Here is a 22,081-nt window from a genome sequence, read left to right as displayed (position 1 = left end):
TGGTCATACCTATTTTCTCATTCTTAAATTTTTACAGTAATAGTTCTAAAAGTGTGGTCTGGACTGGCAACATTTACGTCACCTGGGAACTTGTTAGAATGCAAATTCTTGGGTGCAACACCAGATGTACTGAATCGGAAACTCGGAATTAGTCCCTTTCATCTATGTTTCCACAAGCCCTTCATGTGATCTTGATATACACTGGAGTCTGAGAAACACTGACTTGAAGACTCTCTGCTTTAAAAACACTTTTAGCGGTCTGCTACACATCCCTAAGTTTATCTGAACCACTGGTTCCCAACCACGGGCAAGAAGGATGGCACCTCGTTCCCACAGTGGTGTATCAGATCTCCAGGGGGCATATAGGATTTGAGAAAGTGATTCTGAGATTCGCATTCTCTGAAATTCCTTAGAAGCCATGTTCTCTGTAGTTTTTTTTTTTAAGCCATAATTTTGGAAGTGATTCAGATTCAGTCAACTTTAACTGAAAGAATATCATATGCCAAGCTCTATGCTGAGTGCTTTTGCATGTAAAATATTATTTAATGCATACATTCATAACTTTATCACTGACACTTTACAAATAAAGAAACTGAAGGTAAGGCAATATAAGTAACATGTCTTTGGTCACACAGTTAATAATGATAAGGCTGGGATTTAACCTCATTCCATTTTTAATCACTTGGAAACCTCCCTTTCAATTATTATATTTATATTTTCTACTACTTTATGTGCCCAGTCTACTTATCTTGGGAATGGATTTCTTTAAATGTAAAATAATCTCAATCAATTTAATCATCTTGCTGTTATCAATAATTTTGCTATGAACTACAGCAGTAATATTTCTCCAGCTTTAAAACAAAGGCAGAAGGATGAATTTCCAATTTTGGTAATAGTTGACACTCCTAAAAGTAACTAAATCTCAACAAATATTTAAAAGATCAAGTTTTGAAGGCAATAGAAAAAGACAAAAAGCTGGCAGAAACTGGAGAGGATTTGACCCTTAAAGAAGAGAACTGAATTTGCCCAGATGTACAACTGTCCATTTCATACAGGACAACTGCTGAAAGGAAAGCAGAAGTCTCACCAGCATGGAAGCTGGGGTTGGCGGGATAATACACTCCCATCTTAAGATAGTCACATTCTGATCACCTGAAGCTGTCAACATGTTACCTTCATGGCAAATGGGACTTTGTAGATGTGATTAAGAATATGGGTCTTGAGGTGAACAGATTATCCCTAATTATCCAGGTTGGCCCTATCTAATTACCTGAACCCTTAAAAGCAGAGAAGCTTTTTCAGCTGAAGCCAGAGAAATACAGGAGGAGAGGCAGGAGAGATCTGAAGTGTTAGAGGCTTTGAACTGCTCTTGCTGGCTTTGAAGGTGGAGGAAGGGGGCCATAAACCAAGGAATGCTGTGGCTTCTAGAAGCTGAGAAGAGCCCTCAATTGACAGCCAACAAAGAAAGAAACACCTTGGTCTACAATTGCAAGGAACTGAATTCTGCCAACACCCTGAATAAGGAAACTGATTCTCCCTGAAACTCCCCAGAGGGAGTGAAGCCCTGTCAATGGGATACTTTTGGCCTTGTGAGTATCTTAGCAGAGGAACAGCTAAGCCATGCTCTTACCAGAATATCTGAAATATAGAGCTGTGAGATACGAAGTTGTATTGTTCTAAGCCAGTGTTTGTAATAATTTGTTACGGCAGCATTAGAAAACTGATACTAAAGAAAATGTATAAATATCTTTAAATTCCTGAAAGAAAAACAAGTCCACATAGAGCTCTATATCCAACAAAAATAACTTCCATAAATGAAAGTGAAAGAAACGTTTTTCAGATAAATGAGAGCTGAGATAATTTGATGCCAGCAGACTTACACTATAAAAAGAAAAGCTAAAAGAAGTTCTTCAGGATGTAGGGAAATGAAAACAGGTAGAATTCTATCTAGATCCAGAGGAAGAAATGAGGAGCCCCAGAAATGGTAAGATTTATTTTTTAAATTTATGTAAATTTTTATCTGATTTTTAATGCAAAATTCCAGTGTATTATGAGATTTGTAATATAAGTCAGTGGAAATTATATAAAAACATCACAGAGAATGGGAGAGGTTAATGTAATTGTATAGTTGCAAAATACTTATATTTCATGTAAAGTACAATATTCTAAGTAGACTTTGATAAATCAAGGATGTATATGTATAGTAATCTCTAAAGCCATACAAAAGATATAGCTAAAAAGCCTTTAGAGAAATTGAAATGGAATACTAAAAAGTAGGTATATATCCAAAGAAAGCAAGAAAATAGGGCAAGAGATGAGACAAATAGAAAACAAATACCAAAATAGTGGACTTAAATAAAATATATCAATAATTACATTAATTTTAACTGACTAAATCCAAATCAGTAGAATGAATTAAAAGCAACTAATGTAGGTTCGTGAATTGTAACAAATGTATCACTCTGGTGAGGGCTGTTAATCATGGGGAAGACTGCATTATGCATAGAGGCAAGGAGTATATGAGATATCTCTGTACCTTCAGCTCAATTTTGCTGTGAAATATGACTCTGTTTGTGTCCTACAAGGTACATCAAGACAAAAGGTATTACTGGAGACAAATAAAAACACACCATAATGATTTTTTAAAAAGCTAATAAAACAAAAGAATCATAAATGTAAATGAACCTAATACCAAATCTTAATGATATATGAAGCCCAAACTGACATATAAAAAAGAGTAGATAAATCTATAAACAAGGTTGAAATCTTTCATATCTTTCTGTTAGTATTTCATAGAATAACTGAACAAACAATAAATAACCCAAGGATATATAAGATTTGATCAGCACTATCAATCACACATTTAAGGAAAAAGTAATATCAATTTTACATGAAATCCTTCAGAAAATAAAAGAGATATCAGAATGTTTTTTCTCCCTGATTTCATTGAGAAATAATACATCACTGTGTAAGTTAAAGGCTTATAGCATCATGGGTTGATTTACATGTATTGTGAAATGCTTACCACAATAGGTTCAGCCAACATCCAACTTTCATTATAGATACAATGAGAAGAAAAGAAAGAAAAGATAAAAGGGGAAAAAAAATTCTCCTTGTGCAAAATTGAACTTTTGAGATTTACACTCAATGACTTTCCTGTATATCACATAGTAGTGTTAGCTATAGACAAAATAGTGTATATCTCATTCCTAGTACTTGATCTATTTTATAGCTTAAAGTCTGTACCTTTTGATAACCTTTCTCCAGTTCCCCCTTCTCCCACTCCCCAACCTCTGGTAACCACTGCACATTCTCCTTTTTTATGAGTTTGTCTTTTTTGTTTCAGTTTGGGTTAGTTTAGTTTGTTTTTTTATATTCCACATATAAATGAGATCATACAATATTTGTCTTTCTTGATTTACTTCCCTTAGTATAATATGTTCAAGGGTCCACCTTGAACATGGCTGAATAATATTCACTTACATATATGTGTGTGTGTGTGTATCTGTGTGTGTATATATGTGTGTGTGTGTGTGTGTGTGTGTGTGTGTATCCTACAACCTCTTTACCCATTCATCTATCAACAGATACTTAGGTTGTTTCCATGTCTTGGCTATTGTAAAAAAATGCTGCTATGAATATGGGGGTGCAGATATCTGTTTAGTTGATGTATTTTGTTGGCTTTGAATGTATTCCCAGAAGTAGAATTGCTGGATCATATGGTCATTCTATTTTTGATTTCTTAAGGATCTTCCATACTGTTTTCCGCAGTGGCTGTACCAATGCAATTCCACCAACGATGTAGAAGGGCTCCCTTTTCCCCACATTTACACCAGCATTTGCTGACTCTTGTCTTTTTAGTGATGACCACTCTAATAAGCATGAGGTGATATCCCATTGTGGTTCTAATTTGCATTTCCTAATGACTAGTGATGTTAGGTATTTTTTCATGTACCTGTCAGCCTTTTATATATCTTCTTTGAAGGAATGTCTATTCAGATCCTTTGCCCATTTTTTAATTGGGTTATTTGCTTTATACTATTGAATTGTATGAATTCTTTATGTATTTTGTACTTTAACCCCTTATCAGGTATATGGTTTACAAATATTTTTTCCCATGCTATAAGTTGTTATTTTTACTTTGTTGACAGTTTCTTTTGCAATACAGAAGCTTTTTAGTTTGATGTAGTCTCACTTATTTATTTTTTATTCTGTTGCTTGTGCTTTAAGTGTCATATCCAAAAAATCATTACCTAGGCATGTCAAGGAGCTTTATTCCCATCTTTTCTTCTATGAGTTTCATTATTTTCAGTGTTACATTTAAGTCTTTAATCTGTTTAAAATTAATTTTTGTGAGTGATATAGGTAGGGGTCCAGTTTCGTCCCTTCACATGTGACTCTCCAATTATCTCAAGAGGTAATTGACAGGACTGTCTTTTCTCCATTGAGTATTCTTGATTCCCTTGTCCAGTATCTATATATACTTGGGTTTATTTCTGGGCTCTCAATTCTGTTCCATTTGTCAGTTTCTCTATTTTTTTTTGATCAATTAAAAATGTTTATTAATCAAGATGGTCTATATTATTAGCATTCAATTACAAAAAACTCAAAATTGTATGGATGTTTTTACTTGCATATATCACTAAAATACTATACAGTGCACATAAATTACACCTTTAATTATGCTTTCAAAAAAATAAAAACAAAAAATTATAAATGGTGCTTTCAAATCATATAGTAAAAGACTTTGGGTCCCAGACAGGATTTCCAAGCAAATTTTGTTATATTTCCTTTTCTGTAGACTTAAAAAAGTTTACCTCTTCACAAATTTGCATGCCATCCTTGTGCAGGCACCATGCTAATCATCTCTGTATAGTTCCAGTTTTAGTGTATGTGCTGCTGAAGCAAGCACACTTAAAACTTTTTTTTTGAGAGGGCATCTCTCATATTTATTGATCAAATGGTTGTTAACAACAATAAAATTCTGTATAGGGGACTCAATGCACAATCATTAATCAACCCCAAGCCTAATTCTCAACAGTCTCCAATCTTCTGAAGCATAACTAACAAGTTCTTACATGGTGAACAAGTTCTTCTATAGTGAATAAATTCTTACATGGTGAACAGTGCAAGGGCAGTCATATCACAGAGATTTATGCCCTGTGGCTTCTATGCCCAGCATTGGTCTTGAGGAATCTTTACAATTGGAAGAATTATGATACTCGGTAATTTTCGATATGAGGCACAAATTCTACTAAAGGATTGTAATTAGGAAGGAAGAAGAAAAGCTTTAGAAGTAGCAGACGGAAGAAAACATGGTAAGATTGATTAATTCTTTGACATAACTTCTTGTAGAGTAACATAACATGTATAGGTTTTAATAAACTACTAATTAAATTGCGTACACACATTAACAGAATAGGAATACAGCTACATAACAAAAGCAGACCTACAATTACCAGCCATATCCAGTGAAACCAAGAAAACCAGTTAGGTACCCTAGGCATTTGTGAAAACTTATCAATAATATGATGGATATAATCTAACTGAATTTGAACAGTTTGAGAAAAATCAGACAAATTAAAACAACACATTCCTGGGAACTGTTCACATCCCATATGTTCTTTTAACAGTAGATAGTCTATAGTCGCACAATTTTGGAGCACTGCAACTTGCACTTCTCCTAATTCTTGGTTGAATTCAGACAATATAGTTCCAGTCAAATTTGTTGTTTTACTGTATGCACAGGCCAGCTTAGGTATCTCCTTCTTCATTTCAATGGCAAGTCCAGGAACCAGTGGGATGAATGCAGCTACAACTGCAACAGCGCCAGGAGCTTTGTTGAAGTTTTCTGATGATCATCTTCTGGAATGACTCTTCCAGAGGATGTTGATGTTGGAAGTTCTTCTTCGCATCGTATCTTAATTTATTTTCTGGGTAGCCAAATTGGGCTTTGATCCTCTGTATAAACACAAACAAAGCCTTTTCCCACACTTTGATATGACCTTTATACCATTGTGAAGAACCTATTGGAGACCACCACACAGGAACTGCTCTTTTTTTTTCAAGAGAAAGAAATATTATCAGAAAAATGTTTCTCTATTTTTATGCCAGTACCATACTGTTTTGATGACTAGCTTTATAGTATAGCTTGAAATCTAGAAGTATGAACCTCCTGCTTTGTTCTTCTTGGGCTGTTTGGGGTCTTTCATGGTTCCATATAGACTTTAGAAGTGTTTTTTCTATTTCTATAAAAATTGATGTTGGAATCTTGATAGGGATTGTACTGAATCTATTGATGCCTTTTGGTAATATTGACATTTAACAATACTAATTTTTCCAATCCATGAACACAGGATACCTTTCCATTTATTTGTGTCCTCAGTTTCTTTCATTAGTGTCTTGTAGTTTTCAAAGTGGAAATCTTTTACCTCCTTATTTAAATTTATTCCTAAGCATTTTATTATTTTTAATGCCATTGGAAATAGGATTGATTTTTCCTTCTTTTCTGATAATTTATGGTTAGTATATAGAAACACTAACGATTTTGTGTGTTACTTCATTTTCTGCAGCTTTACTGAACATTGATTGGGTCTAACAGTTTTCTTTTTTTTGCTTTAGTCTTTAGGATTTTTCTATTTTAAAAACCACATAATTTGCAAACAAAGACACATTCACTTCTTCCTTTCTAATTCTAATTCCTCTTACTGCTTTTTCTTGGCTAATTGTTCTAGCTAGAACTTCCAGAACTATGATCTTAGAGGAAAAGCTTTCAGTATTTCACCATTGAGTATGATGTTAGCTGTAGGTTTTCAAATATGGCCTTCGTTAGGTTGAGTCCCTTCTATGCCAAAAAAAATTAAAAAGTTTTTTGTTAAAAGTGTTCATCATGAGTAGATGTTGAGTTTTGTCAAATGTTTTTTCTGTCTCTATTGAGATGATCATATGATTCTTTTCTTTCATTCTATTAATGTGATGTTGAGCCATCCTTACATCCTAGGAATAAATCCCATTTTAATCATAGTAAGTGATCCTTTTAATGCGCTGCTAGTAAATTAATGAAAGCTACAGAGCCAGTTTTGCAGATCAGAGCTCTATTTTCCATATACTGACCTCTTTATGGTAGTTGACTATGTCCCAGAATGTATTTTTCCTAATGTGAAACTTTTGTGTAAGAAGGTCTCTAATATAGGGATATCTGCCATTATGTAAGTGAAATATGACCTGTTGCTTGCAGTCAGGTTTAAGTGCAACATCAACCTTAAACAACAAAAAAAATTGAGTTGGTTTTTTTCCAAAAGCTTTAGTTTTGCCAATGCAAAGGACAGTAAAAGAGCCAACAAAATTATGTGTTTAAGATCTCTTTAGCAAACAAGGAATGGCTGTTTGATTTGCAGTGGACAGGAAACTTAGGAAAATCTGATAACATCTTCAAATTATTGATCCTCCACTTTTACTGAGTTTCACAGTAGGTCATTTTTAATTACATGCAGCTTCTTTCTAAAAGACATTGACACTCCTATTTCTGTAATAACTGAGCAAAAACCTTTGCTCTTCTGTATTGCATTTTACAAAATCAACTGAAACTTAAATGGAATTGGACTTATGGGTGTTTGGCATGATGTCATAGTGTGGTTGTGTTATTCTTGACTTAAATGACCTGTTTTAAAGAATGAACTGAAGAGACCTGTTAATGACCTATGTAGAGTCAGACCCTGTGGACATACTTTCTTTTTATATTTTGGGGATTTAGAAACTGACCCTCCACTTTAAAGCTGGGGAATGTGGGGTCTTTCTTTGGCAGAATCAAAAGTCCATACTAAGGAGCAGACTGGCAGCAAGGGGTTTCAAAAGCCACATGATGAGACAGAAATAGGCAACAAATATATTTTAGATTCCCAGTTCTTGCTTCAGTATTTTTAATGTTTGTCTTGTTAGGCAAGTGGATTATAGTCCGTTGATGTGAGTACCCTTGGGATAATGTTAAAATCATTATAAAGGTCCTGACCTTGAGATTAAAAGATAAGGGAAAAGAATTACATTTTGGGTTCAAGTAACACAAAAGCAATCCAATTAGGAAAATACATGTTAGGAAGAAATATAACTTGCTTACCAATCTAACCTAGTTGGCTTCTCATTTATTCATTCAATAAGTATTTTTAGCATGGTTTTACATTGTGGGAGTTAAAAGATATTTAAGATGATTTTGTTTTAAAATGACATACAGTCTAGATATAAGATATACCCACTAGAAAACTTGAATCAAATCAGTATGAGACTCTTAACAGAATACATCTGTAAAAGGGGTGTTAAAGTCAATAAATGTGCAAAAGATCATCATTAATTAAGATAATCTTGCAAAATTTGAGAAAGAAACTGAATATCAAGGAAGAATTGAACCTTGTTTTTAACAAGTGCTTGGTTGGGTATCATTTAGCCAGTTAACCAATGTGTTAGTTTTCACTACTGTAGAGAGGACATGTGTGCGCTCAGGAGGCTCTAATGAGCTATGATTCTTATTGTGAATGTATATATTTCCCCACCAGAGTTACTTATTATAACTCTGATCACAATGTATTATAATGAGTTACTTTCCTATTTGTCTCTCTTTCTCTATTCTGTGACCCTGAGGACATTAATTGTGACTTATTAACCAACATTTATTAGGCTCTTACTGTATACCAGGTATTATTTTGAGTTTCAATTACTTTCCATTTATTAGTCCTCCTAATAACATGATAACATGGATATTTTCCACATCTTTACAGATGAGGAAACTGAGGTATGGAAAGGTTAAGAAACATACCCAGAAGGTATATGTGGCAGACCTGAAATATGAGAACACATGTTAATTCCTACAGTGTACCTCATCTTAGCATCATTAGTGCCTAAAATAATGGCCAACACAGTATCACTGGCTAGATGAACAAATGGAGGATGAGTCGTATCTATAATTGTAAATTTTTCTGGAAAGGTATGTCAGGATGCATGCAAACATTGATGGAGCAACTCCAGAAAGAGTTGTTTCACCCTGAAGGACACAGAGATGTCCCCCAGAAAGGGCAGTGTGTCCCAGTGCATGGATACCCTTAGGCTTTCAGTGCCCCTGTTCCCTCCTATAGCTACAGCCTACTTTATAGCATGCATAATTTTCTACTCAGATCTCTTTATGTGAAATAGAAACCTCTCAGATTTGCTCAAGTGTTAAGTTTAATGTAGAAAATTTACTGGGAGTGGAGGACAGATCAGAGAATGGGATATGGCCCAAGCAGTCCCCTAAAATGCGTGTGTCACAATCAAGTAGAACTTATATGTTTAAACTCTATAAAGTATCTGTCATTAAAGGATTTATTTATTTATTCTCATAAGAAGCTAAACAGTACTCAAAATGAAGGTAGTGCTTAAAACTCCTCATTGAAACATGCAGTGGCCTGTCTTTATCAGCCATATTCATCTATTCATGTACCCAAAGGACTTTGGTGCAGACCAAAGCTTTGTGCTTTTCTCTTTAATGTACAGTTGGTTCATTCATTTATTCATTTCCTTGTTTATGTGCACATTCATTCATTTGGAAACCTCACTCTTCTTTGCTTCCTCTTGCCATGAATGGCACTGGGGCAGGGGGTGCACAGTGGTGAGTAGACAGGCTCAGGTCATGACCTCTTAGAGTTTATAGTGTCAATATATAAACATATGTCTTAGTGAATATATGTACATCTCACATGTAATTCTTAGGCACTTAATTACTGAGTCCAGCTTGCTCATCTATATAACAGGGCTAAAAACTGGCCTGGCCTTTCTTACATGACGAAATGAGGCTTAATGTATATGAAATCCCCTTTTTAAGTATAAAAACTGAACTTAGAAATAGAATGCTCTTATTTTGTCCATTAACAGTAGTAGGTAATGATGGCAGCTGGAGCGGTTGACTGTTTCACAGGTTTTAGGAGATGGTCTGGTGTAGTTCAAGGATGGTTTTTTTGAAGACTGACATCTGAGCTTGAATTCAGACATCAGTCATGTCTCCCTGGGCCCCAATTTCCTCATCTCCAAGAGAAGGAAAATCATGCCTGCTTTGCAGTGTATTTTTGAGGTCCAGAGAGAGTTTGTAAACCACATTACACTGTTGAGTCTTCGATAAATGCTGGCTGGTATTGTCTGAATCCTGAAGTATTCAGGAATTATGTGTTAGGACTCTGAGCTTTCCTAGGTATCCTCTTTCTTTCTACCGCACCCCCTTCCCAATGGCCATGCCATTTCCTGCATCTGCCTAGCCAGCCTTTGGCCTGACAGCCACCCACTGCAGCTCCAGGGGTCAGGTGCAGGTGTGCCTCCCCAGTTCTATTCCCCACTCCACTGGGAGCCTTGTTGGTTTCACCAATGAAAACCAGTGTCCCTCACCCATCCCCTCAGGGTCCTCTTCCTGTGTGGGTGCTCGATGCCTAATGTTATCTATCATCCCAGGGATGAATGCTACTGACCCATTTGTTGAGCACTAAATGCATGCCACGTATTTTATCCTTATATAATATTTTTGCCAGGCAAACACTTTTTTCCACTTTAAGGACAGATGGAATATTATCCCAAGTTCACACAGTAGAAAGTGGTGAAAACTGGAATCTGAACATTTTCCATTGAATCCTATGTCCGGTGACTCCCTACAGACAAGGTAAATCCCACTTACCAAGAAATACAATCATTGGGTGTAGCGCTAAACCAGCAAATTGTTAGGGGACTACATTTTAAGAAATGTATGTCCTTCCTAGAAGGAAGTTCTAGGAAAATCACTGATTAACCAATATTTATTAAGCACTGTTTGCAGGCCTGTGACTGTCCTAGATTTTATCATACAAAGACATACATAAGCATGATATTGCCCAAAGGCGTTCATATAAGTGAGGAAGGGGAAGTAAGGGAACAGGAGGGTGAATATGAACACAAGGAAGAAATAATTAGTTCAGTCTGGATCAGGGATGACAACGTCAGGGCACATTTTTCATGTACGTTCTGGTAGAGCATGTTCACAGGCAGAGAAAGGAGGAGAGGTGCATAAAAGACAAACAGCATGATGACGTGACAAAGATATGAGAATATAGGAATTATTCAAAGGGACTCCAAGGAGGAACCTGGCTAGAAAGATTCAAGAGGAAGGAGAGATGAGACTAAGGAAGTATGTTGGGGTAAGACAAGATGATAGAAATGTCTTTGCTGCTGTCCTAAAGCACAGCGTTAGCACTAAAGCATTTGGATTTGGGCTTACAATTGCTGAGCAACCATAAAAAGCCTGCCTTTTGAAATGATGACTTTTGTGATAGACATGTTAACTAACTTTACTGTGGTAATCATTTCACAATATATATGCAAATCAAATTATCATATTGCACAACTGAAACTTAGATAATGTTACATGTCAGCTATATTTCAATAAGTTTGGGAAAAGATAAAAAAATAAAACGACTCTGTATAAGCATCATTCAACTGCATAGTGTTGCCTTAGGGTTTGTTTTTTTTTCTTTTTTAAACATGTTCAGGGTTTTATTTATTTATGGAGATTTTATTTATTTATTTATTTATTTATTTATTTATTTATTTATTTATTTATTTATTTATTATTAAGGTATTATTGATATACACTCTTAGCCTTAGGGTTTCTGAGGTCAGATCATGCCTTCCTCCTGGATTTGCCATAGGTAAAAGCTTAGTATGACCCAGTCAGAATGAACGAATAGGCCTTGGTCCTGAACCATGGCTTGGCTTATAATCTACTACACGTGGTGATAAGGAATATGGGCCCAAGGACCCATGAACATATGAATGACTTATTGAGGTCCTATGCTAATTTTAAGTATGACACAGAAGTTGAACTAGCCATTAAAGCAGGTCCTGGAAGAAAACCAAGGAAACCCCATTTGCCACAAGACCCCACACTTTCTCCTCCACTGCCCTCTTTCCTTTCCATCATGAGTTCTATTTTAAGCCCTAACTTCCCTAAATCAGATGCTAGAATTGTAGGAGCTAAGCATCAGTAGCTCTGGCATGGCTTGGAATCTTCCTCAATCCAGCAATGGAACTAAAATGAAATTAAAATTATGGAAAGGGCAGATGCAGTATCTTATATCACTTTTATTACATTATATTTTAGCAGCTGAGACAGGAGGGGAGAATGTTATAGAATCAGCTTGCTGCAGTCTCGTCTATAATTATATTTTTCCTTGATAAGGCATTGGCAAGGAGCCCACCAAAATATTGATGCGAAACTTGATCTCCCAGTGCTAGGGAATTTCTCCAGGCCTGGGATTGAGACTGAGAGGTTTTGGAAGTGTTTGGCAGCTGCAGTAAATTCAGGAGCTGGAGGCAAAGAACAATTCCTCTAGCACAAGCCCAAGGTCAATATATTATATAACTACAAAAGACACACTCCTCACTTGGCTTTTATATCTTGATTGGATCTCATCCTACATAGGTGTAAACACACACTTTCCACAATATTTGGAGAAAAGGGTGGGAGTCTTATAAGTATTTAGGGATGAGTGTGTTACTTATAGAGATGCTGAATCTGAAGTTCTCCAAAAACAAGTGGCAGTAAAAACTGTGTGCCCCATGCTGTCACATATTTTGAGTTTTGTTCTCCCTTGCTATCTTTTTTATAAGTACAGTCCACTTTTTTTTATTCAAAAAAGGTATTTGCTGCAGTATGGGCATACATCATGGGCAGAGTTTGCTGAGGAGCTACACATTTGTAAGTCAAGTTATTTTAAATTAGAGCCCAAACAGTTATTTCTGCAGTCAAAGCTAAAAGGCGTAGTATGCTCTGGCCCATCACAATACAGAGTTCAATGTGACTCTATCAGGAGGCTGCTGGCAAAGCTAAGAGAGCATAGGCTTAGGAGCCAGATGCACCTGAGTTAAAAATCCTGACTGTGGCACTTACGAGCTGCATGAACTTAGTGAGGATCTGACTCCCTTTTGTCATCTTTGAGAATGTGAGCAATAAAATGGGGTTACCTACCTGAAACGCCCAACTGTGGTTGCTACCTAGCAGGAGTTCAATAATACATTCTTTTCCCTTCCCTTACTTTGTCTTTCCACCTCAGAATGTAATTGTGCAGGAGTGGGCAGAATGCCAGGAAATTTACCTCACAGATTACCTGGCAATGAAGGGATCTTCTTTTTAAATGGCTTCAGGTGTGAATTTTTAATGTTGCCATCTGTTTATACCATGCTACTTTTGCAAAAATGATTTTCAAATAAGACAGATGCAGCAAGCTTGATAAAATGACAGCAGAGAGAAAAGATAAGGCAACAGGGAACAAATATTCTAACCCATTTGCTTTAACTGAATACAGTATTTGGCCAGGGAAATTCCTTACAAATCTCCGTTATGTGTTGCTTGCATTATAAGAAAAAAGGAAAGATGACAGTCCATCAATGAAGACAGAGTTTTGCCTGCTAGTCAAACCAAGTTCTTATCTAGGTAATTTATTGGGACTATTTAGTGGCACATTGATTTTAATATGATAGGTGATATTCTTAATTTCTACCCCTGAGACTGCAGCTAGTACAGTAGACCTGGTCAAGGCAGCTGGACCTTAGATCAGAGGCCTTGTCTCTAAGAATCAACTAGCTTCCTAGCCATCCCAGGGAAGATGCTGTGGTAGAGTGGACATTTCCTAGGCTTTGAAGTGGAACCAGCTCTGCTACCTACTACCCCATGAAGCCTTCATGTTTGCTTAAGCTCTTTACATCAATGTAAAAAGGGGATAATGAAACCTACATCTTGGACTGTTAGCAAGCATTTAATGAAAAAAATATATGAAAAGAAAAGGAAATGTGCCTACACGATCTGCCTCTGGTCCCAGAAGTGCCATGGCATTCGTTTCCTAAGCATAATACAAATTTGTATTGTAAATCCCTGATGAAGGTTCCATGCATCCTTTTGTTGGCGATCCCATGCACAAGAAATGCCTGTGAGCACTCACCTCCTTAACAAATATTTGGACACGTGGGCCCACCCACACCCCCACACAGGAGTGGCCCTTGTATATTACTTCATGGATATGAAAAAATCACACACAGAAACTATTTCTATCCTGTCTGTCTACAGTGCTGTTGTTTCCACTGTAATTCTGAAATTACATCCTGCACACTGGCTAGTTTGTATATTTGAAATTCTTAGTCCTAATAGTGGTATTATCTTGTCAATTTGTTTTGGTTTTTTTTCAACATTTGACATACTTACAAATCATTTTCTAAATAAGCCAATCCATCGAGCTAATTTATGTATTTCTTCCAAATTCATATAGTAGACAAAGTAATCTTTAACAAACAGAGTCTGATATCAATTTAGGTCACAAGACGGAGGCTTGGAAAGAACAGAAATGCAATAGAATTATATGAGTTCTCTCTTTTATTTAGTTTTTATTTATTCTTATTTTATTTTTATTTAATGTTACTACTGCTAAGTGTTCTTTTCTCCAATTCTTTATTTAGAATATTTTCTGTTGTTCCATTAACCAAGACAAATCCTTGTGCATGTAACCAATTAATACTCTTCAAGAATTATTTGTATATAATATATAATAAAAGGTCTCGATCATTTAGATTGTTTAATAACCTGAAAGCTGTATAATACCTTGTGAAAAGATGTCAGCCTCTCAGTGTAATGACAATCAAAGGAGTAACTGCCATAATAGACCCATGAAAACAAGAAATCTTATCCATGGGGCTATAGTTCTGATGTGAAAGGAGCCACATATTTACATACTTGGATTTCTTATATGGAACATCTTCCTAATGTTGTTAGGTTAAGACAGGCTACTACAGCACAGTGAAAATATTCTAAGCAGATATTCAGCTCATTTTGCCCTGGTTTTATATTTGCTAACAACCTACTGGCCACTGATAAATTCCAAACTGGGGAGGCAATGTATTTCAGTCTTCATAATAGACTTGCCATACATTGTAACCTATTGTAACTCTGGGGAAAAATCCTGGGGCAAAATACCTTTGAACAGAAATCAGTCAAAGCAAGAAATAATTACCTACAGATATGGAGATGGCTACTTCTCTCCACCCCTTGGAAACACGTTTGATATGGAGATGCACTAAGGCCAGGTGAGAGATTCTGGAAATTTTGCAATTTGACCTATACAGAGGTGTTATGTAGGTTTGGTTAATATAGCCAAATTCTCTGAAGATAGATGACCCCATAATAAAGGGACCCTCCCAAGGCACTTCACATGTTGAAAAGCCCAAATCAAAAAAATCTTAATATTTATTCACAAACATCATTAAATAACTTCATACCTTTGCCATTTTAGAACCAGTAATTCCAAAAACAAACCTTCAAAAATGAAAATCTGAACTATTTATGCTGTCCTTATAAAGTGTTATTAAAAATAGGTTAATGCTGTTAAGCTTCCAAACTATTTGGAGGCACTGCCATATTTAAAAGGTTTTCTTTTCTTTTTAATACTTTCAAACTTTCATGGAGTAACAGAATAGTTGACGATGTGAAGGTTTGCCTAATTGAATTTGGGAAGTCATAGAAATTTTTCCCCAAAGAGGAAAGTAAATTCTGGCCCCCTGATTTTAGCATTTACTCATAGTAGGAATGAGAAAGTTAACTATACATCTGTAGTCTGTAGGGAAACTAATCAACATAGCATTAATGAGAGGGGCTCTGAACAAGTCTCTAAAACAGTCTTATGAGTAAATAAATTCAGCTTTTATTATATTATGCATAGCAGAATTAACTGAAATTTAACAATTTGCCTAAACCTTATACCAAAACTTATGCCATACAGTTGAAATAAATCCTGGTGAAATGCCTAAAGTGCTTGTGTTCCAGGTATCTGGATCTAGGCGAGAGCTTAGAATTGCCTTTGGAGAGGTATTGTTTTCTCTGTAATTGGGCTATAAGAAATCTTAGGCAGTTTGTAAGGATTAATCATGATTTTTAATTATTTTGCTTTTAGGGGGAAGTCATAATTTCACATTTTACTACAGGCACCATTTACCACAGGCACATGAATAGATCAAAGGTGAAATGTGGAAAAAAAACAAATATGGTGTGGATATTTGAAATTACTCAAGAAAGATTCTTAGATATTACAATTTTTCTTCAAAAATTGTAATAAAATTACTCTAGAATTGTCAGAACAGTACAATATTCAAGAATTTATTTGTAGGGCTAAATATTTAAAAGTAGAACCCTGTGGTTTATATAAAATTCTACAGATGATACAGTCTTTTACATCATGGCATTTTTAATTTTTAATGTAGTCCAACATCAGGTTTTTTTTGTTATCATTAATCTACAATTACATGAAGAATATTATGTTTACTAGGGTCCCCCCTTCACCAAGTTCTCCCCACAAACCCCATTACACTCACTGTCCAGCAGCATAGTAAGATGTTGTAGAATCACTACTTGTCTTCTCTGTGTTGCAAAGCCCTCCCCATGCCCCCCCCACATTACACATGCTAATCATAATGCCCCCTTTATTTTTCCCCACCCTTATCCCTCCCTTCCCTCCCACTCTCCCCAGTCCCTTTCCCTTTGGTAACTGTTAGTCCATTCTTGGGTTCTGTGGTTCTGCTGCTGTTTTGTTCCTTCAGTTTTTCTTTGTTCTTATACTCCACATATGAGTGAAATCATTTGGTATTTGTCTTTCTCCGCCTGGTTTATTTCACGGAGCATAATACCCTCTAGCTCCATCCATGTTGTTGCAAATGGTAGGATTTGTTTTCTTCTTATGGCTGAATAGTACTCCATTGTGTATATGTACCACATCTTCTTTATCCATTCATCTACTGATGGACACTTAGGTTGCTTCCATTTCTTGACTATTGTAAGTAGTGCTGTGATAAACATAGGGGTGCATCTGTCTTTTTCAAACTGGGCTGCTGCATTCTTAGGGTAAATTCCTAAAAGTGGAATTCCTGGGTCAAAAGGTATTTCTAATTTAAACTTTTTGAGGAACCTCCATACTGCTTTCCACAATGGTTGAACTAATTTACATTCCCACCAGCAGTGTAGGAGGGTTCCCCTTTCTCCACAACCTTGCCAACATTTGTTGTTGTCTGTCTTTTGGATGGTAGCCATCCTTACTGGTGTGAGGTGATATCTCATTGTGATTTTAATTTGCATTTCTCTGATAACTAGTGATGTGGAGCATCTTTTCATGTGTCTGTTGGCCATCTGAATTTCTTCTTTGGAGAACTGTCTGTTTAGCTCCTCTGCCCATTTTTTAATTGGATTATTTGCTTTTTGTTTGTTGAGGTGTGTAAGCTCCTTATATATTTTGGATGTCAACCCTTTATCGGATCTGTCATTTATGAATATACTCTCCCATACTGTAGGATACCTTTTTGTTCTGTTGATGGTGTTCTTTGCTGTACAGAAGCTTTTCAGCTTGATGTAATCCCACTTGTTCATTTTTTGCTTTTGTTTCCCTTGCCCGGGGAGATATGTTCAAGAAGAGGTCACTAATGTTTATGCCCAAGAGATTTTTGCCTATGTTTTTTTTCTAAGAGTTTTATGGTTTCATGACTTACATTCAAGTCTTTGATCCATTTCGAATTTACTTTTGTGTATGGGGTTAGACAGTGATCCAGTTTCATTCTCTTATATGTAGCTGTCCAGTTTTGCCAGCACCATCTGTTGAAGAGACTGTCATTTCCCCATTGTATGTCCATGGCTCCTTTATCGTATATTAATTGGCCATATATATTTGGGTTAATGTCTGGAGTCTCTATTCTGTTCCACTGGTCTGTGGCTCTGTTCTTGTGCCAGTACCAAATTGTCTTGATTACTGCGGCTTTGTAGTAGAGTTTGAAGTTGGGGAGTGAGATCCCCCCCCCGCCACTTTATTCTTCCTTCTCAGGATTGCTTGGGCTATTCGGGGTCTTTGGTGTTTCCATATGCATTTTGAACTATTTGTTCCAGTTCGTTGAAGAATGCTGTTGGTAATTTGATAGGGATTGCATCAAATCTGTATATTGCTTTTGGCAGGATGGCCATTTTGATGATATTAATTCTTCCTAGCCAAGAGCATGGGATGAGTTTCCATTTGTTAGTGTCCTCTATAATTTCTCTTAAGAGTGTCTTATAGTTTTCAGGTTATAGGTCTTTCACTTCCTTGGTTAGGTTTATTCCTAGGTATTTTATCCTTTTTGATGCTATGGTGAATGGAATTGTTTTCCTGATTTCTCTTTCTATTGGTTCATTGTTAGTGTATAGGACAGCCACAGATTTCTGTGTGTTAATTTTGTATCCTGCAAGTTTGCTGTATTCCGATATCAGTTCTAGTAGTTTTGGAATGGAGTCTTTAGGGTTTTTTATGTACAATATCATGTCATCTGCAAATAGTGACAGTGTAACTTCTTCTTTTCCAATCTGGATTCCTTGTATTTCTTTGTTTTGTCTAATTGCCATGGCTAGGACCTCCAGTACTATGTTAAATAACAGTGGGGAAAGTGGGCATCCCTGTCTTGTTCCTGATCTCAGAGGAAAAATTTGCAGTTTCTCACTGTTCAGTATGATGTTGGCTGTGGGTTTATCATATATGGCCTTTATTATATTGAGGTACCTGCCCTCTGTACTCATTTTGTTGAGAGTTTTTATCATGAATGTATGTTGAATTTTGTCGAATGCTTTTTCAGCATCTATGGAGATGATCATGTGGTTTTTGTCCTTCTTTTTGTTTATGTGGCGGATGATGTTAATGGATTTTCAAATGTGGTACCATCCTTGCATCCCTGGGATGAATCCCACTTGGTCAGGGTGTATGATCCTTTTGATATATTTTTGAATTCGGTTTGCTAATATTTTGTCTAGTATTTTTGAATCTACATTCATCAGGGATATTGGTCTGTAATTTTCTTTTTTGGTGGGGTCTTTGCCTGGTTTTGGTATTAGGGTGATGTTGGCTTCATAGAATGAGTTTGGGAGTATTCCCTCCTCTTCTTCTTTTTGGAAAACTTTAAGGAGAATGGATAGTATGTCTGTATGTCTGATAAAATTCCGAGGTAAATCCATCTGGCCTGGGGGTTTTGTTCTTGGGTAGTTCTTTGATTACCACTTCAATTTCTTTGCTCATAATAGGTTTGTCTAATTTTGGGGTTTCTTCCTTGGTCAGTCTTGGAAGGTTATATTTTTCTAGAAAGTTGTCCATTTCTTCTAGGTTTTCCAGCTTCTTAGCATATAGGTTTTCATACTATTCTCTAATAATTCTTTGTATTTCTGTGGGATCTGTCATGATTTTTCCTTTCTCGTTTCTGATTCTGTTCATGTGTGTTCATTCTCTTTATCTCTTAAAAATTTGGCTAGAGGCTTATCTATTTTGTTTATTTTCTCAAAGAACCAGTTCTTGGTTTCATTGATTTTTTCTATTGTTTTTTTCTTCTCAATTTTATTTATTTCTTCTCTGATCTTTATTATGTCCCTCCTTCTGCTGATTTTAGGCCTCATTTGTTCTTCTTTTTCCAATTTCCATAATTGCAACATTAGACTATTCATCTGGGATTTTTCTTCCTTCTTGAGGTATGCCTGGATTGCTATATACTTTCCTCTTAAGACTGTTTTTGCTGCATCCCACAGAAGTTGGGGCTTTGTGTTGTTGTTGTCATTTGTTTCCATATATTGCTTGATCTCTACTTTAATTTGGTCATTGATCCACTGATTATTTAGGAGCATGTTGTTAAGCCTCCATGTGTTTTTGAGCCTTTTTGCTTTATTTGTACAATTTATTTCTAGTTTTATACCTTTATGGTCTGAAAAGTTGGTTGGTAGGATTTCAGTTTTTTTGAATTTACTGAGGCTCTTTTTGTAGCCTAGTATGTGGTCTATTCTGGAGAATGTTCCATGTACACTTGAGAAGAATGTATATCCTGTTGCTTTTTGATGTAGAGTTCTATAGATGTCTATCAGATCCATCTGTTCTAGTGTGTTGTTCAGTGCCTCTGTGTCCTTACTTATTTTCTGTCCGGTGAATTTATCCTTTGGAGTGAGTGGCGTGTTGAAATCTCCTAAAATGAATGCATTGCATTCTATTTCCTCCTTTAGTTCTGTTAGTATTTGTTTCACATATGCTGGTGTTCCTGTGTTGAGTGCGTATATATTTATAATGGTTATATCCTCTTGTTGGACTGAGCCTTTTATCATTATGTAATGTCCTTCTTTATCTCTTGTTACTTTCTTTGTTTTGAAGTCTATTTTGTCTGATACTAGTACTGCAACACCTGCTTTTTTCTCCCTGTTGTTTGCATGAAGTATCTTTTTCCATCCCTTGACTTCTAGTCTGTACATGTCTTTGGATTTGAGGTGAGTCTCTTGTAAGCAGCATATAGATAGGTCTTGCTTTTTTATCCATTCTATTACTCTGTCTTTTGATTGGTGCATTCAGTCCATTTACATTTACGGTGATTATTAAAAGATATGTACTTATTGTCATTGCAGGCTTTAGATTTGTGGTTACCAAATGTTCAAGGTTAGCTTCTTTACTATCTTACTGTCTAACTTAACTCCCATATTGAGCTATTATAAACTGGTGACTCTTTCTCTCCCTTCTTATTCCTCCTCCTCCATTCTTTATATGTTGGTTGTTTTATTCTGTGTTTCTTTTGCATTTCAATTAACTGATTTTGTGGGTCATTGATTTTATTTTTTGCCTATAGTTAGTATTTGGTTGTTCTGCTTTCTTTGCTGTTTTTATTTTCTCTGGTGACATCTATTTAGTTTTAGGAGTGCTCCCATCTAGAGCAGTCCCTCTAAGATACCCTGTAGAGGTGGTCTGTGGGAGGCAAATATCCTCAACTTTTGCTTATCTGGGAATTGTTTAATCCTTCCTTCATATTTAAATGATAATTGTGGTGGATACAGTATTCTTGGTTCAAGGCCCTTCTGTTTCATTGCATTGACTATATCATGCCATTGTCTTCTGGCCTGTAATGTTTCTGTTGAGAAGTCTGATGATAGCCTGATGGGTTTTCCTTTGTAGGTGACCTTTTTCCTCTCTCTAGCTGCTTTTAAAACTTTGTTCTTGTCCATGATCTTTGCCATTTTAATTATTATGTGTCTTTGTGTTGTCCTCTTTGGGTCCCTTCTGTTGGGAGATCTGTGTACTTCTGTCATCTGAGCGATTATTTCCTCCCCCAGTTTGGGGAAATTTTCAGCAATTATTTCTTCAATTACATTTTCTATCCCTTTTTTCTCTCTCTTCTTCTGTTACCCCTATAATGCAGATATTGTTCCTTCTGGATTGATCACACAGTTCTCTTAATATTGTTTCATTCCTGGAGATCCTTTTATATTTCTCTGCATCAGCTTCTCTGTGTTCCTGGTCTCTGATTTCCATTCCATTAACGGCCTCTTGCACCTCATCCAGTCTGCTCTTAAATCCTTCTAGAAATTGTTTCATTTCTGTAATCTCCTTCCGGACTTCATCCCTTAGCTCTTGCATATTTCTCTGAAGATCCATCAGCATGGTTATGACCTTTATTTTGAATTCTTTTTCAGGAATATTGGTTAGGTCTATCTCCTTCTCACAGGTTTTCTCTGTTATTTTCATCTGGATCAAATTATTCTGCCTTTTCATGGTGATAGAGGTAGTTGTGGGGAGCTGGTACATGTGTCTCCTGGGAGAACATCCCTTTTTGCTGGCTCATGGCCTTCCTATCCTGGGAGAGCAGTGACCCCTAGCGGCTTGTGCTGAGCCGCTGTGCCCAGATGGGGTTTCTGATTCTTGCCCAGTTGCTGTGTAAGGAGCTCTGCCCGGTTGCTGTGGGCATGGCCTCTGCCGCTCTTGTGGAGTTGCGCCGGAGGGGGAATGGGTGGGAGGCTGTTTATCACCATGAGGGGTGTCTGAGCTGCACTGCCACCCAGGGGGTTGGTGCACCCGGAGTTCCCTGGGATTCCCAGTTACTGGCCTGATTGCACCTGGGCACTTCCATCCAGCTGTGAGGCCCCTGTCCCTTTCAGATTTTCAAAGGGCACTCGCTTTTCTTCATCCCCAGGGTGCTGGCTGCAGGGACCCACTCACAGGGCTTACTGTCCTGTTTCCCTGTTATCCAGGACACC

The 22,081-nt window shown here is 36.6% G+C and overlaps 1 protein-coding gene and 1 non-coding gene across 3 annotated transcripts in view; one reads left to right on the top strand and one right to left on the bottom strand.

The window, feature by feature from the left end:
* ADAMTSL1 (ADAMTS like 1) overlaps positions 1–22,081 on the top strand; it is an 869,288-nt gene that overhangs the window by 356,235 nt on the left and 490,972 nt on the right. The window lies entirely within an intron of this gene.
* LOC140848100 (U6 spliceosomal RNA) lies at positions 4,806–4,912 on the bottom strand. Its single transcript, XR_012128650.1, has one exon. It is a non-coding gene; the product is annotated as a U6 spliceosomal RNA (small nuclear RNA).

This window comes from Manis javanica, chromosome 2 (genome assembly GCF_040802235.1).
Source record: "Manis javanica isolate MJ-LG chromosome 2, MJ_LKY, whole genome shotgun sequence".
In the NCBI taxonomy this organism is placed as follows: Eukaryota; Metazoa; Chordata; class Mammalia; order Pholidota; family Manidae; genus Manis; species Manis javanica.
Note: the sequence above shows the minus strand (reverse complement) of the source record. Positions and strands in the feature narration are given on the sequence as shown.